The sequence below is a fragment of the Oncorhynchus kisutch genome, linkage group LG3 (assembly GCF_002021735.2).
Source record: "Oncorhynchus kisutch isolate 150728-3 linkage group LG3, Okis_V2, whole genome shotgun sequence".
NCBI classification, from domain to species: domain Eukaryota; kingdom Metazoa; phylum Chordata; class Actinopteri; order Salmoniformes; family Salmonidae; genus Oncorhynchus; species Oncorhynchus kisutch.
This window is the reverse complement of record NC_034176.2, coordinates 53,582,813-53,596,874: the sequence shown is the minus strand read 5'-3', so window position 1 is coordinate 53,596,874 and position 14,062 is coordinate 53,582,813. Positions and strand designations below refer to the sequence as shown.

The following is a 14,062-nucleotide window of genomic DNA, read 5'->3' as shown; positions in this document are numbered from 1 at the left end:
ATACAACAGGTGCAGTAGACCTTGAAGTGAAATGCTTACTTACAAGCCCTTAACCAACAATACAGTTTTAAGAAAATCATTTGGGGTCGAAGCTGTTTAGAAGCCTCTTGCATCCTAGACTTGGCGCTCCGGTACTGCTTGCCGTGCGGTAGCAGAGAGAACAGTCTATAACTAAGTTGGCTGGGGCCTTCCTCTGACACCGTCTGGTATAGAAGTCCTGGATGGCAGGAACCTTGACCCCGGTGATGTACTGGGCCGTACGCAATATCGTCTGTAATGCCTTGCAGTCGGGGTGTCGAGCAGTTGTCATACCAGACACATCTCATACCGTAGGGATGGTGCCAGGTTTCCTCCAGACATGATGCTTGGCATTCAGGCCAAAGAGTTCAATCTTGATTTCCTCAGACCAGAGAATCTTGTTTCTCATGGTCTGAGAGTCTTCAGCTGCATTTTGGTAAACTCCAAGTGGGCTGTCATATGCCTTTTACTGAGGAGTGGCTTCCATCTGCCCACTCCACCATAAAGGCCTGAATTGTGGAGTGCTGCAGAGATGGCTGTACTTCTGGAAGGTTCTCCCATCTCCACAGAGGAACTCTGGATCTATGTCTATCTATTGGGTTCTTGCCCTTTCCTCAGATCTTTGCCTCTCTCTCTGTCTCTCTCTCTATCTCTCTCTCTCTCTTTCTCTGTCTCTCTCACCTGTATCCAGAGAGAGAGAGAGAGAGACAGAGAAAGAGAGACACCCACAGAGAGAGAGAGAGAGAGAGACAGAGAGAGGGACAGAGAAAGAGAGAGCGAGAGAGAGAGAGAGAGAGAGACAGAGATAGAGAGAGAGAGCGAGAGAGAGCGAGAGAGAGAGAGAGAGAGAGAAGGAGAGAGAGAGACAGAGAGAGAGAGACAGAGAGAGAGAGAGAGACAGAGAGCGAGAGAGACAGAGAGAGAGAGACATAGAGAGAGAGTGAGAGAGAGACAGAGAGAGAGACAGAGAGAGAGACAGAGAGAGAGAGAGACAGAGAGACAGACAGAGAGAGAGAGAGAGAGAGAGAGAGAGAGAGAAGGTAAAGGACCCAGGGATAGAAGTAATATAGCATTCCTCCAGCGGATACAAGGTCTAAGGCATAACGTCTCCTGACACACACACACACACACACACACACAAACTGGTTACTGTTTTACAGGTTGAGGGTTTACAGGTTGAGGGTATATGGCAGCAGGGGAGATGAGGAATGAAAGAAGGGAGGAAAGGAGCAAGGGAGAGAAGATGTGGAGGAGGAGAATAGTGAGGGAGGGAAGAAAGGAAGGGTAGAGGAGAAGTGGAGGGAGGGAGGAAAGAGGAGCAGAGGGCAGAAAAGCAGCCAAGTGTTTAATTTGTTAAAAATAATAATTATATATAAATAATATATATATATGTTTTTATTATAATTATTATATTATTATTATTATTATTATCCACCCACCCCTCCTCTTCGGAGGACACATATCTTTTTTTAAATTTTTATACAGCTTTTCTGCTACGTATACATACATTTTATATATACATTTTTACATACATGGTACTTTTACATAAAGCAATCACATAACAGTAATACAATAACAATAATCCATAAACTCTTTAATCCCACCCCTCAGCCACTCTCAGCCCATCCCACCTATCACCATAGACCACCCTCTCAGCCCATCCCACCTATCACCATAGACCACCCTCATTTGGTTTCCATGTGCCATATATTTTTCAATTGTGCTGTGATGTTTTACATACATTTTGAACCTGTCTAATCATATAGTCTCTACAGATTGTGAGCTAAAGATGAAAACCTTTCCTACCAGTATTATTATATTATTTATGGACTGACTATTGCTTTCCAAATCACCCAACACTGCTATTTGTAAGGTTCATTTGAAGTGAATGTTGTGATTTTTTTAAACAATTCCTGAACCTGTGACCAGCGGAGTGTTTAAAGTGTAGAGGAAGTAACAGCTGTTGGAGAGAGACCCCAGGGGTAGAAAGCGATTTTGTGTGTGTGTGTGTGTGTGTGTATATGTGTGTGTGTGTGTGTAGGGGAGGATGGGGAAGCAATAAAGGTTGTGTGTGTGGAGGGGGGGTTACAGGAGCGTGATGGGGGTGTGGGAATGGGGCCTTAATGGGGGGGGGGGGGGTGATGCAAGCAGGGGGCCTGAGGGGAGGGTGCGGATGTGATAGCTAGGTGAGGGGGCAGGACGGGTACAGACTGGGGTATAAGGGGATAGTAAGGGGGATGTCTCCATATTCTGTGGCTCAGCAGAGAAGAATGTGGTTAATTTATCTCTAATCCTTGGCTATAGCCCACAGGCCAGTCAAATGGACCTGACTACACACACACACACACACACACACACACACACACACACACACACACACAAACTATCAAAAAGCACACTGACCTACACAAACGCACCAAAACATGGAATCTGCCCACAAACCACACAGACAAACATCCAAGCAGAAAATACTAGTCAGCATATTCAGTTCAGTTTGGGGTTTTACTGCAGAAAGATGCACACAAGCTCTGCTCCCTCCGAACAGGACAGTATATGCAACTCGCCATGGATTCCCCAACACACGGTACTAACAGATTTGCAAGCTGACACACGTAAGCACCCACCTCAGTCCATGTGGATAACCAGTGAAAGCTGTGGTACGTCTCTCTCACCTGCTCAGTGAAGTTGTAATGTGTAGTCCTCTCTGTATCCACAATTCAGAGAAGGCTAAACCTTTATACACATATCCCAAATCCTTGGGAATAGTAGGTGCGTGTTTCCGTTAGAGCCGAAGGGTGTATGAGAGACTCGAGTGTGGCTCGCAGAGAGAGAGGGGCGAACAACACACTCACGAACGAAACGACCTCCACCGTACCAGCTTGTACCAGAGTGCATACAGACTGCCTAATCCTGCCGAGTAAAACACACTCTCGCACTCTCCAAATAAAGAAAGTCAGCCGGTCGAGAGAGCAAACACAGAAGGTGAGAGAGGGAGCTCCAGAGTTCCCAAAGGAGGGAGGCTGAGCCGATCTAGTGTTACACCATCAGCAAGCACCCTGCCGGGGTAGAGAGAGACAGAAGAGTCCTGGGTGTCTGGAGGAGACAAATACACCAGAATAGAACCGCTCTCTCTTTCTATCGTCTGTTCTCTCTCTTTTGTGTGTGCACTCACACACTCCGCTCTTGACTGAGCACCCTGCAAGAGAAAGATTGAACTCACGGCCCCTCCCCACAAGCACTGGCCCAGCCCCGAAACACACCCCCTCGGGTATCAGCCAATAGAAGAGACCAATAGAATCTCTGACCAGCCAAACACACTGAAATACACACAGTCCCAGCCCCTCCCTCTCCCTCAGACAGTGTGGCGACAGAGACATTGGCACAGGTTAACACTTAGGAGTAATCACACTAAACACTCACTTTCTCAAACAGACGCACACGCATGCTTCAACACTCACACTTGCACATGCACGCGCACACAGACACGCACACACACAGACCAGCTGGCAGGTGTCTTCATTGACATTCTCTCCTTGTCCCAGTCTGTAATCCTCACGTTTCCAGGTAACTGCCATTTTTTTCCTGTTCCCAAAAACTCTAAGGCAACCAGACACAATGACTACCGCCCTGTAGCACTCACATCTGTAATAATGAAGTGCTTTGAAAGGCGGGTTATGGCTCACATCAACTCCATCATCCCAGATACCCTGGACCCACTCCAATTTGCATACCTCCACAACAGATCCACAGACGACACAATGTCAATTGCACTCCACACTGCCCTCCTCCACCTGAAAAGAGGAATACCCATATGAGGATGCTGTTCATCGTCTACAACTCAGCGTTCAACACCATAGTGCCCTTAAAGCCCGTCACCAAGCTCGGGACCCGAGGATGTGGGCCCTTTAGCCCCTTCCTGTACTCCCTGTTCACCCACTCAAGCACACACACACACCACTCACTCACTACCTCACATGTGCAAACACATTCTCACATACACACACACACCCTCACTCAGTCATTGCCGACGCCACACACTAGCAGACCCCCCCCCCCCCGCCCCTCCCACACACACATACACCTAAGCTGCTGCTAAAAATATTATTGATTAGATGTATTACTGCCACTATGCTGTTGTTTATTGATTGCCATTAACATTATTATCAATCTATTCATCCTGCTACTGGTCACTATCACTCCTGTTTACAGGTATATTTGACCAATAGTATATTACCATAAGTATTTATATATTCCTGATACCAGTCAGACCTGTTTAAATGTACTGTATAATCGCCTATAACACCTACACTGACACTCTTGCGCACGGACACACACACACTCACACGCACACACACGCACACACACACACGCACACACACACACACACACACACACACACACACACACACACACACACACACACACACACACACACACACACACACACACACCCTGCTGCCATACTATTAATAATAATAATAACCAGTCACTTTCTCCTAATACATGTACAAATATACTGCAAATACTCCAGTATCTTTGCACATTGCATATTTGGTACGGGTACTGACAGCTTACATTCTTCTACATATTCCTTGTGTTTAAAACAAAAACAAGTTTTTAGTTATACTATTATTATATTAAATACTGCACTGTTGGGTAGGGCTTGCAGGTTAAGCATTTCACTACACTTGGGCATGTGACAAATACTTCAAACTTGAAACATTGATATAACTTACTAATGCTTCACGACAGAAAACAACATTAAAAAGTAGCAGACAACAGTTCTCTCTCTCCCTCTATGTTTGTGTCGTGCATCTGCATGTGTGTCTGCATCCGAGTATGTCTCAGACAAACACTGCAGCAACAGAACGCAGACAGAATGTGACGTAACAAGTCTTTCTGTATATAAAAAACACTGCTCAGCCTTTCGGCTACATTTGTAGAGAGAGCAAAACACAGTCACACGATCACAAATAATTCAGAGAGAAGAGGTCCACTCAAGAACAGCACAGATACAAAGACACTTTGTGCTCTGAAACTTAAACTTCTGCTCCTCTAAACTCCAAAATCTGTCCCCTCACCTTTTCAGAAACACACGTATACACACACACACACAAACACTAAAACACACGCATGGACGTGCAAACACACTCGCGGGGAGGCGGGATGAAAATATATGAGTGCAAATGCTAATAGACCATATGGCACTGTCATGGCTGTACAGTCACTCTGGACAGCAGGGCAGGTGTGTGTGTGTGTGTGCGTGTGTGTCACAGGAGGTTGATGGCACCTTATTTGTGGAGGACGGGCACGTGGTAATGGCTGGAGCAGAATAAGTGGAAAGGTATCAACAACGTTAAACACATCGTTTCCATGTGTTTGATGCCATTCCATTCGCGCCGTTGCAGACATTATTATGAGCCGTCCTCCCCTCAGCAGCCTCCACTGCTGTGTGTGTGTATACGTGTACAGTAGGCATCTGTGTGCGTGCATACATTTTACGTGTGTGTGTGTATACGTGTACAGTAGGCATCTGTGTGCGTGCATACATTTTACGTGTGTGTGAGTATAGTAAAGGACAGCGGGGAGTACGCTGATTCAGTCTCGAACACGGGTTCCCAAAATGAAGGCAGTTATGTACAACTAACCACATGACATTACACAACACATTTCATAACAAATTACGTGTGAGCCCTCAGGCCACTACACTACCGCCACATACGTACAACACAAAATCTGTGTGTACGTGTGTGTATACTGCGTGTGTTATCATGTGCGTGTGTATGCGTGTGTCTGTAGAGTCCATGCCCCGGCAAATTGAGGCTGTTTTGAGGGCCAAAAGAGGGAAAGGAGGGGGGTGCAACTTAATATTAGGAAGGTGCTCCTAATGTTAGGTATACTCCGTGTATATAAATAAACCAAATTAGGGTTTGTTTTGTTTATCTATCCTATTCCTTACTGAACATGGTACGAGATATGATTATGCTGTGAGTCTGTTCCAGAGTGCTACTGATCGCCCACACGGGTCAAGAGGGAGGCACCGGAGAGTGATGTGATGCCTCCGGGACAGCTGGAGGACTGGAGAAATGCCCATCCCTGTATCACATTCTCTTTTCCTCTCTCTTTCTACCTCTCTCTATTTCTCTATTTCTTTCTCTGTCTTCCTCTCTCTGAGATGAGGTTCCCAGAAGCCCATGAGCAGTGTTCCATGGTCCGACTCCCTGCTGCTCTGCTGCCCTTATCATGGTGCCCTCCGCTACACTCGACTGGTGTGTGTGTTTGCGTGTGTGTGTATATGTTTGTGTGTGTGTGTGTGTGTGTGTATGAGGGAGAAGTGTGTAGTTCCAGACAGATGGTCAATACTTGATGAGTCTCCAGGTGGCAGAGTGGCTCTTCTAATGGCCATCTTTAACACTGGTGTGTGTGTGTGTGTTCTCGACACTTCAAGACAAGCTCTCCAGATCAAAGAGCTCTTTCTCACACATGCCAGACACACACGTCACACGCCAGACACACACATCTATAATGTATCACATACTGGCACCCAGGAGTGTGAAGGAAACGCGATGCTGTTAATAGAGAGAAAAATGAGACAAAGGGAAGTGGAGGAGGAGAGCAGTCAGAGGCAGTACGTGTCAACTAAGCCAACCCCACCATGACATGGGGGGGGGGGGGCTAATCATCCCATCGCAACACAATCAGCAAAAGTGGCACTGGGTGAAGTGGAGGGAATGGAAAAGGGGGGAGGGGTTGGAGTCAGCTGACTTTGGGGTAAAAATCTAGTACTGTTGATAGTATGCGACATTTCGAAAGTCTAGTATTATTTTAAATGCCCGGATGTCGTACTCATTTTGGTTATGATGTGTTAGATATGGGGATGAGCTACCGAGATAAACGAAAAACGGAAAACAACTCAACTGCACATGAAGCATTCTCAGCATGCGAAAATAGAAGGTTTTAAAGTACGTGGGTTTAAATGCCAGGATGTTATACTCATATCGGCTCTTCGTCTAGTAGAATTTGATGCACACTTTTCCACAATGCATTGGAAGATGTGGGCTGCGAGTGATGGGCCCTAGTTCTCTTCAAGTAGCCAAACAACAAAACTAAGTTAGTTAATTGTAAAGTTGCCGAATAGCGAAGCTTATGTGGTGGTGTTCAAATATAGGCTACGTAGTTTTTATTTTCCTAAAATCTTTCAAGTCTTTCAAAAAATGTTTTTTTTTTTTTTTACTTAAAGTGGATTTCAGTTTTTTGTTACCTTGGCCTTCATCAGACCCTTTCAACTAAATACTAAACCATCATTTGATTTCTGAATGTGTCGGGCACCGGGGACTCGGGATGTGGCTGCGTTATTGACGTCATGTCCCTGAACACAGGGATTGTTTTAGTTTTGTACGCTAGGCTACCTATTTAATTATTTAATTAATAGATCAAGTCTTAACAGTCATTCTGATCTCATTCCCAATGATCAGTGCTTTAGTTAATTATGTTGCTGTCCAGCGGTTCGGAATTTGCTGATGCGCCTGACTGTCCACCTTTTTCTGTGCAATAGCGTTTTGATTTGAAAAATTGAAACGTTTTGGTGAATTTCATTGATATATGTTACGGCACTTGGGTTTCACTAATAAATATGTTGAAATGGAACCAAATGATCTGTTTCTGTCTCCAGTCCCTTTTTAAAAGGATATATGGGCTTTGTGGGCTACGGTGTAGGTCAAATGTAATAGTCTGCCTCCAACCAGCCTAGGTAGGCTTATACATCCATTCCTATACAATTCAGAGTTTAGAAAAATGATTGGAATTGGAAATGAGCTATCATCAGACTAGTTAAATTAAATGCATGTCTGTTGAATTTGGAAAAATACACACACACGGCCCCGCCCCGCCCCACCTATTCAGCCAGTCAGGAACCGTTACTCCGTTGCGGCCGTAGCATACTGCATACTGCATACTGAACAGTACATGCTAAATAGTATGTAACGATGAGTGCATACAGTATATGCAGTTTAAGCACAGTTGAAGTCGGAAGTTTACATACTCTTAGGTTGGAGTCACAACTCCACAAATGACTTGTTCACAAACTATAGTTTGACACAAGTGATTTTTCCAGCAATTGTTTACAGACAGATTATTTCACTTATAATTTACTGTATCACAATTCCAGTGGGTCAGAAGTTTACATACACTAAGTTGACTGTGCCTTCAAACAGGTTGGAAAATTCCAGAAAATGATGTCATGGCTTTAGAAACTTCTGATAGGCTAATTGACATCATTTGAGTCAATTGGAAGTGTACCTGTGGATGTATTTCAAGGCTTACCTTCAAACTCAGTGCCTCTTTGCTTGACATCATGGGAAAATCAAACGAAATCAGCCAAGGTTCATCCTTGGGAGCAATTTCCAAATGCCTGAAGGTACCACGTTCATCTGTAACAACAATAGTATGCAAGTATAAACACCATGGGACCACGCAGCCATCATACCGCTCAGGAAGGATATGCGTTCTGTCTCCTACAGATGAACGTACTTTGGTGTGAAAAGCGCAAATCAATCACAGAACAACAGCAAAGGACCTTGTGAAGATGCTGGAGGAAACAGGTACAAAAGTATCTATATCCACAGTCCTATATCGACATAACCCGAAAGGCCGCTCAGCAAGAAAGAAGCCACTGCTCCAAAACTGCCATAAAAAAGCCAGACTATGGTTTGCAACTGCACATGGGGACAAAGATTGTACTTTTTGGAGAAATATCCTCTGGTCTGATGAAACAAAAATAGAACTGTTTGGCCATTATGACCATCGTTATGTTTGGAGGAAAAAGGGGGAGGCTTGAAGCACGGGGGTGGCAGCATTATGTTGTGGAGGTGCTTTACTGCAGGAGGGACTGGTGCACTTCACAAAATAGATGGCATCATGAGGATGGAAAATTACGTGGATATATAGAAACAACATCTCAAGACATCAGTCAGGATGTTAAATGGGTCTTCCAAATGGACAACGACCCCAAGCATACTTGCTGCAAAACAATTTAAAGGCAATGCTACTAAATACTAACTGAGTGTATGTAAACTTCTGACCCACTGGGAATGTAATGAAATAAATAAAAGCTGGAATAAATAATTCTCTCTACTAATATTCTGACATTTCACTTTCTTAAAATAAAGTGGTGATCCTAACTGACCTTAGACAGGGAATGGTTACTTGGATTAAATGTCAGGATTTGTGGAATAACTAGTTTAAATGTATTTGGCTAAGGTGTATGTAAACTTCTGACTTCAACTGTATGTAGTACGCTTGAATGGGTATTCGGACACTATCTGTTTGACATTAATAACTTTCTTCTCACTTTTATCCCCCTCTCATTCTCTCTCTCCTCTCTCTCGCACTCCCTCTATTCTACCTCTCCAGTTCCTCTCTCACTCCATGTGTAGACAAAGAGATATAGGCAGCTGACTCGATTAGAATGACTCCACAAGGAGCCCCCTTATGCACGCCTGCTCCGTGAGTGTTCGTGTGTGCGCGAGTGCATGTGCATGTGTGCGTTGGTCCTCAGAAAAGCACGGGCAGATGGAGATTCATACTCATGCAGTAAATGAGGCATCTCATTACAGCTCCACCAGTTTAATCCACCTCCAATAAAACTCCACACAGACGCTAGAAGGCCACACTGGACATACAGGGGCAAACAGTAGGGAGAGAGGGACAGAGATGGGGAAGGAACTGAGGAGAGAGAGGGAGAGGGAAGGAGACCGATGAAAAAGGAGTGGGTAGAGAGGGACAGAGACGGGGAAGGAACTGAGGAGAGAGAGGGAGAGGGAAGGAGACCGATGAAGAAGGAGTGGGTAGAGAGGGACAGAGACGGGGAAGGAACTGAGGAGAGAGAGGGAGAGGGAAGGAGACAGATGAAGAGGGAGTGGGTAGAGAGGGACAGAGACGGGGAAGGAACTGAGGAGAGAGAGGGAGAGGGAAGGAGACCGATGAAGAAGGAGTGGGTAGAGAGGGACAGAGACGGGAAGGAACTGAGGAGAGAGAGGGAGAGGGAAGGAGACCGATGAAGAAGGAGTGGGTAGAGAGGGACAGAGACGGGGAAGGAACTGAGGAGAGAGAGGGAGAGGGAAGGAGACCGATGAAGAAGGAGTGGGTAGAGAGGGACAGAGACGGGGAAGGAACTGAGGAGAGAGAGGGAGAGGGAAGGAGACCGATGAAGAAGGAGTGGGTAGAGAGGGACAGAGACGGGGAAGGAACTGAGGAGAGAGAGGGAGAGGGAAGGAGACCGATGAAAAAGGAGTGGGTAGAGGGGAGGAGGGGGGCAGAAAGGGAAAGTGACAGGGGATAGAAAGGGCAGAGGGACTGAGAGGGGAAGTGGGATGCATCTTTATACCCCAAGTAAGTCCCATCTCACGCACAGGATAAATTGGATAATGGTAGTGGAAAATGGAGAAAGGATGTGGAGGTGATCGATTGGAGATAGGGAGCGGAGTTTAAAGGGGGATGTCGAGTGTAGAGGAATGGGTGGGAGCAGATAAGAATACTGATAGAGAGAGAGAGAGACAGAGAGAGAGAGAGAGAGAGTGAGAGCTGCTACCCAACTCAAGGAAGGGAATTGCTATTGGAGTTGTAGCAGGTCCATCCTCTGTTATTGTTGCAGACTTTTTATTACAGAACAAGAGAATGCCACTCACACTCTAATAACGGTTCACCTTAGCGGCCCTGTCATCCCAGTAAATGCCACAATAAAGCAATCCACCAGCTACTCTATACAGACATGTGTAGACATGTAAACACACACGCAGGGAACGTACACACACACACACACACAAAACAATGCAGAGTTTGTGAAAAGATTGGAGCAGAGCAATGATCAAGAGACAGCTAGCCAATACATGAGCAGGGGTAAAAATGCTTCCACAGATTCAATAAAAATGACATATTGGCTAACTGTCATCATTGGGTGGAGAAATGTTCTTGACAAAACTCTCTCCTTTGTACTATTACCCTTCAAACAAAACTGCAGAGCAAGTTGATTACAACACACTGACTTCACACACACAGATTTTTTTAACACTTTAGACATTTAGCAGATGCTCTTATCCAGAGCGACTTACAATTAGTGCGTTCATCCACTTCTCCTAACATACTACGAAGTCGCTTCTGCTCGTCAAAACCGCCAGATCTGCCCTGAGAACGATCTCCATTTCCACGAATGAGATACAGCAAAGATGCAGCTCCAGCAGCCTTTGTGCACTTTCCAAAGAGCCTACATTTTGTATTGAATTACTTGTAAACGTAATACTTTGTATTAGTTACAATAGGCATCCAGTGCTGTTGGATGGTTGAATGGACAGTCGCTGAGGCTGTATTTGTCTTTATTTCCGATGCAGCAGGTTTAGCTACAGTACTTCGCTAGCTAGCTTTGCTAACGTTAGCCACAAAGATATAGGCTGAGAGACTAGGATTCCGCAATAATTTGCCTGTAAATGTCATAATAAATGTTGTGTTCTTCTAACAGGCCTACATTTTGTTTGGACTGTTGTGAAATGCACTCAAAATGTATGACATAATAAGCACTATATTTAAACTAAGCTTAGTCTGGGCTTGATAGCCAGCTAAGTAAGCTAACTGCAGGCTAACTATGCGGGGCATTGCATCATGGGAGATGAAATGCACCCTTGAAATCGTAGTATGCAATAGAAGAAGGCAATACAGAAGCTTCAAAATGACAAAAACGAAAAACTGTGCAGTATGACTAATAAAAATGATAAAATATCAAATCTTACAGTAGTGCATATTTTCTAGCAGCATAATAACTGGCTATAAAGTAACCAAACTGTCCTTTAAGATGCACTACATGATCAAAAGAATGTGGACACCTGCTCATCGAACATCTCATTCCAAAATCATGGGCATTAATATGGAGTTGGTCCCCCCTTTTGCTGATATAGCAGCCTACACTCTTCTGGGAATTATTTTGACTAGATGTTGGAACATTGCTGGGGGACATTGTCGGTGTTCCAATTCATCCCAAAGGTGTTCGATGGGGTTGAGGCCAGGACTTTGTGCAGGCCGGTCAAGTTCTTCCACACCAATCGCGACAAACCATTTCTGTTTGGACCTCGCTTTTTGCACGGAGGAATTGTCATGTTGAAACAGGAAAGAGCTTTCCCCAAACTGTTGCCACAAAGTTCGAAGCACAGTATCATCTAGAATCACATTGTATGCCGTAGCGTGAAGATTTCCCTTCACTGGAACTAAGGGGCCTAGCCCGAACCATGAAAAACAGCCCCAGACCATTATTCCTCCTGCACCAACATGTGCAGTTGTCACTATTCATTGGGGCAGGGTAGCATTGTCCTGGCATCCACCAAACCCAGATTTGTCCGTTGGACTGCCATATGAAGCATGATTCATCACTCCAGAGAATGCGTTTCCACTACTCCAGAGTCCAAAGGCGACGAGCTTTACACCACTCCAGCCAATGCTTGGCATTGCGCATGGTGATCTTAGGCTTGTGTGCAGCTGCTCGGCCATGAAAACCCATTTCATGAAGCTCCCGACTAACAGTTATTGCGCGGACAGAGGCAGTTTGGAACTCGGTAGTGAGTGTTGCAACCGAGGACAGACAATTTCTACGGGCTATGTGCTTCAGCACTCGGTGGTCCCGTTCTGTTAGCTTGTGTGGCCTACCACTTAGAGGCTGAGATGATGCTCCTAGACATTTCCACTTTCCAATAACAGCACTTACAGTTGACCGGGTCAGCTCTAGTTGACCGGTGTCCACATACCTTTGTATATATAGTGAAGCTAGGTCAGATGAGAGCCCAATAGAGAATGAAACATCCTCATAAAAAACATCTGTTGTCTTGGCTCCAGTTGTCTGAACTCCTCAACACTCTCCCATCACACAAACACACAAACACGCACGCACACACACACACGCTCTCTCTCTCTCTATGTGTACCTTCCTTTATAGTCAGCCAGCAGTACTGCCACTCACTGGCTATGAGATTGGTTTATAGGCATTCATAGAGTCTTTAGTGGGTGTTGTTTTTGATGGCAGTGTCTATTAAGGGAGCGGTATGTGTGTGTGTGTGAGGTTTACAGCTTATCACAGAGAGAATTACAGAATAAACAGCATAGGACAAATTAACATCAGTTCAATCACACACACACACACACACACACACACACACACACACACACACACACACACACACACACACACACACACACACACACACACACACACACACACACACACACACACACACACACACACACACACACACCAAGGGTGATACATGACGAACGTAATGTGTTACATGGTGGGTATCAGAGAGGAAGGATCTCCTAAGAGGCCTGAAAGGCAATCTGACATGCTGACATGTATTTTCACCAACAGCACACATGGATAAACATTATCTTGTAAGGGAAAGCTGGTTTGATGTTGATTATATGTTTTTCTGTGTGCCAAATACGATATTGTTGTTGTGGGGGGAGGCCAGGGGGAGGTGCTCATTTTGGAAGGGGGCTGCTCATTTGACGGCAACATGGAACAGGCCTTTGTCGAGAAGCTGCTTAAATACCAGCCCCTCGTGGTATCCTTGGACTGCCTCGGGTGTAGGTCCAAGCTGGTGGCGCTGATATTTGGCAGTCTCGGCCACGTACACAGGCTTGCATTGCGTGGCCTCCAGATTGCGGGCCCGATAAAACTAGGGCAAAGCAATTGGCTAGGTACTGTTCTGTTTCAGCTGTTGTGGGCAGCCTAGCTTTTTGGACAAGGAGGTGCATTCTCGATGCTCGATCTCCCTCTTCAATACACACCAGGGGTGAAACATGGCTAATATAATGTGTTCCGTGATGGGTATCAGAGAAGAAGGATCTCCCAAGAGGGCTCAAAGACAATCTGACATGCTGCTATCAGATTTATTGACCTTTCTTTCACTCTCTCTGCTTCTGTTCTGTTTCCTCCTCAATCTCATCTGTCTTTCCTCATCCCTTCTGTAAAATGTCCTTCATTCATTCAGTCATTCATTCATTCATT

The 14,062-nt window shown here is 45.2% G+C and overlaps 1 protein-coding gene across 2 annotated transcripts in view; it reads right to left on the bottom strand.

Annotated features, from left to right (window-relative positions):
- The window catches only part of LOC109884765 (LARGE xylosyl- and glucuronyltransferase 2), a 117,928-nt gene that overhangs the window by 68,304 nt on the left and 35,562 nt on the right, over positions 1-14,062 (bottom strand). The window contains exon 1 of one of the 2 annotated variants that reach the window (XM_031808149.1): positions 2,691-3,202. The exons of the other annotated variant lie outside the window; for it this stretch is intronic. The gene's annotated coding sequence lies outside the window, so the exon portion shown is untranslated. Of the gene's footprint in view, positions 1-2,690; positions 3,203-14,062 lie in introns of those variants that run through there. 2 annotated transcript variants of the gene reach the window in all.